Source organism: Aethalodelphis obliquidens, unplaced genomic scaffold, assembly GCF_003676395.1.
Source record: "Aethalodelphis obliquidens isolate GAN/ISIS:26980383/991018 unplaced genomic scaffold, ASM367639v1 scaffold17, whole genome shotgun sequence".
Taxonomy (NCBI): Eukaryota; Metazoa; Chordata; class Mammalia; order Artiodactyla; family Delphinidae; genus Aethalodelphis; species Aethalodelphis obliquidens.
In genome coordinates this window covers 17122828-17127081 of record NW_020837961.1, presented here as the reverse complement: position 1 = coordinate 17127081, position 4254 = coordinate 17122828, and positions in this window count along the sequence as shown.

Genomic DNA, 4254 nt, shown 5'->3' with positions numbered 1-4254 from the left:
GATGATCATGGTTTGGACCAGAGTAGGAATATAGTGATTGATTTTGAGATACAGTCAGGATGTAGAATCAAGAGAATTATTTGATTGATTGGATTTGGGATAAATGGAGGCAGCAATTAAAAACTTTCCAAAAATTTGGCTATGAAAAGAAGTAGAGAAAAGGGGTGGTAGCTGAAAGATGTGGTTTCTAAGAAGGTTTTTGCTTTTTCAATTATTATTTATTACATGAAACCTTACTACTTATTACATGGGAGACCTTACTAATTCTTTTTATTCTGGTGGAAAGGGGCAAGTAGAAAGTGAAAGAATAGAGAAAAAGAAGGATAATAGCATTAAGTACCTGATATTCCAGAGGATGTTGGAACCACTGCAAAGATGGAATAATTACTTTAGGTAAGAGACACCACCAGCATTCTTTCAGAAAGGAATATATGGGTTATGGCTTGTATTTTCTTAATAAGATAAGCAGTTTATGGAAAATTAGGGGGTGGAGAGGATGATAAGCAGACACTTCAAAAAGAATGAAGACAATTTGAAGGAATCATTTTCACTGAGTCATCTGACTAGTGAAAAGTAGGATTTCTTTGGATCCCACAGTGGTGACAGAATTTACAATCTGTTAAATTTTGTGTATTTTTTCCAACTTAGTCCAGCAGCCTTGGCATAGACATGTAGAATACAACTCATTTAACTCTTCCAAATTTGAGGTTCTGGTAGGCAGGAAAGATGGTAGGGGCATTTAAGATGTTGACAAGTGAGTGGTTTCACTGACTATTAGATGTAAGCCAGAGATCGAGGGAATTAGTGATTCCTGAGGTGACCACCTAAGTCTAGAGAAAGTTATTGTATAGACCTTATAATTGACTAGAGAAAGTTATTGTATAGACCTTATAATTGTATTTTCAGTGGGCCAAATCCCAAACCAGAGCCAAAATCAAAATTTGTAAGACATTTTCCAACTTGGCCAGTGTAAGTGATAAAATTTTCATTTTTGTATGTTGGAGAATCAGCAAGACTCTCCTCCCCATACGAGTTTGAATACCAATAGAATTTTCACACAGACAGCAGAGCCAGCCTAAATCCAGATGATTGATTGTTGATTTTTTGATAGGAAACCAGAATCTAAAAACAAAAACAAAAAAATTGAGAGCTCTGCTGTATACAACAGCTAAGAGAAATTTAAGCTAAAGAGAAGCAGAAACAAAGGCTCTGATATAATAAACTCAGAACTTTAACATGTGTGTTTGTTGACTATATAATGTACTAGTATGCTGTGTACATAGTAGAACAAAATAGCAAATTTGTATAATGAGATAAAAATTTTGTGTGCATATGCATGTATGTGTATACTATCTGTTTCTTTCTGAACCTCAGAGATCATCTGTTAAATCCCAGTTTGGAGAACTGGCACACGGTGCTGATAATCTTTTAGGTCAGTAAATATTTCCCTTAGTCCTGTACCAACAGCAGTGTTATTGATGGGTAAATGCAAACAGATCAATCTGAGTACATAAGGAACTCTCCTATTGACATGCCATAATTTGGAAACCACCACACTTGGAAATTAAAAATCTTACTAGATTTTTCAATTTGTAGACATCGTGGTATTTGGAGATCTTGGAAAGCTGTGCTCTCCCTTTTTGCCACTCAAGAGGAAGAAAAAAATCAGCAATATTTTCCAGATCAACTACCATACAATAATGTCATTAAAATGGATAATTATGTTAAAATGAAAAGTAGTGCTTCCAGAAATTAGAAGTTCTTGCTAGAGTTCATATTTTTATTTGCCTCCAAACTTGGGGGCAGATGGTGGGGAGGTACGGGGGAAATAAGGAGTTTTAGTTTTAGTCAGGGCCAGGACTAATGGTTTCTTGTAATCACTTTCATTCTACAAATGTTGAAATGAGTACCTACAGAATGCAAGAAACAGAGGCATTGTAGGAAACTGGAAAAAATCTAAACCGTGACCCTTCTTTCTAGACCTTATGGTCTCACTGGGTAAACAAACTAAAACTATGACACATAATTATGCACAAATAAATATCAACCATTCTTGGTAGTATATAGGAGCATTCAAGAGAATGCGATGGATGAGAAGGTGTTATAAGGAAACAAGATTTAAATAACTAAGGCAGAAAATGAAGGGGTTTAGAACATGCCACCCTGAAATATGCCACTTTAGCATATTGATTATTTTGATCTGAAGGCACTAGGAAACAGCAAATGCAGGAAGGGCTCTCTGACCTCCTACTTTCTACTTAAAGGCCTGTCATAAAACTTCCCATGAGAAAGGTGCCCTCCCTCTACCAGGAAGAGAACATTCTTATCACCAGAGATGGAACTGACACTGAAATGGACCTGTGCAAACAAACCTACTAAAATAACCCTTATCTTCCATTAGTTTATCCCATACGTTTAATAGTCACTGTTGTACAATCTACTGCCTCTAGCCCAAGCCCCCTTGTCTGTCTCATCCCCACAATTTGTTCTTTGTGTAAAAAGGTATATAAACTTTGGGCCTAACGGCTTTGGGTCTTCATTTTCCTTCTGAAGACTCCCATGTACATGTAAAAATATTCAATGGATTTGTATGATTTTCCTCCTGTTAATCTGTCTGTTAATTTCATTGTTAGACCCAGCCACAAAATCAAAGAAGGTAAAAGGAAGTTTTGCCTCTCCTACGAGAGAAATGAGCATTTCAGATTCGGGAACCTCCATAACTAGCATGGGAAAATAAGAGTCATTTGGATGGAAGGGTGAGGTAATCAATTCGGCTGGCAGTATAGGATTCACAATAGAGTGCATTTAGAAGTAAAATAAAATGACATGTTAGTGCCAGATTAAAGACTACATCAACTATTGTCTGCAGTGGTATATCACTAAAGATTTTTTGATCAGCAATAATGTACGTTATTTTAGAAAGGTTTAACTGGCCATTGTTAAGTGGCTATTGATACAGTCTTGCAGAATGGAATAATGGTTTGAAGAACTGAAAAAATCTAGATGTAAAAAAGCATTGTTAAGGAAGAAAAGAACATGAGGAAGGAAAGAGAGCAAACATGATACCTGATGGAATCTTGGAACCAACATGGACATAGATCAGGAAACAGGTTTACTGGCGTTTTTAGAGCCTTTGAGTTAGAACTGACAGACATATGTGTACAAATATTCAACATCCAACAAGCAGCTGAAAATGTGAACGTAGAACTCAGATGAAAAGTGCAGATTTAGGACTCACATTCTCAGGACACTGTGGAAAGGGAAAAACAGCAGAGGAATGAAAGACAAGCTTTAAATGCCTTCATTTAAGAGGCTAGAGTGGGTGAGGAGCTAAAATAAGAGCAGTGTCCTAGAAGCTAAGAAATGAAAGGAAGGAAAAGGAAGTGATCTTCAATGACGTCAGTTGCTATGGAACCGTCAAGTTCACTTGTAATGACAAGGAGGTCATTTGTAACAGCTGGGAGCTTTGTAGTTTACCATTTCATCCTCCTAAGGATAACTAGGAAATAAGTATCTTTTCACCACGTCTTGGACTATGGTTCCTTTTGCACTTCTACTTTTTGGGATTGGAGTTGACAATCAGTCGAATACAAGTTCCCATAGACCTCATTTTCCTACCACCTACTGTAGGTTTTCCTTAAATGTGCACACAAGCAATGCACCAAACAAAAAGTAATGTAGGCAGTCCTTAAAGGTATAGCCTTCTAAGTCAAGAGCCAATGAAAGAAAGTTGTTCAATGTCTGCATATGTAGAGGCTTGAGGTACACACATAACTCATCTCCAGAAAGCTCATGGATCCTCGATTCAATCTAGACAGGGCCTTGAGTCACATTCCTTGGTAGCACCCATGGGAAAGCCAAAAGAGACTAGTAAATTGGGGTCCACAGAAACCTATGGACCTGGGACTTCTAATCACGGGCAATCTGATGTTTGCTGTTCAGCGTGTAACACCACCCCTTCAAATTTCTCCATCTACAAGAAGAGGTTTTAAGATAACGGGCCCTAAAAAAACTAATGAGATTTTTCCACCCTCTCCAAACAAACACGTCTTCTTGCTTGCGTTTTCCGGGGTTCTTCACGGCTCAGCGATCTCTTAGGAATCTCGATCCAACAGCCGAGGTCGCGACGTCCGGGTCTCTGTGCAGGCGCAGGAAGCAGCCCCCGGGTTGGGGGGCAGGGGTCGGGCTGGGCGCGTCGCGCGGCTGCGCGCTCCCTTTTGCCGAAGCACCTCCCCGGAAATCCGGCGTCCCCGG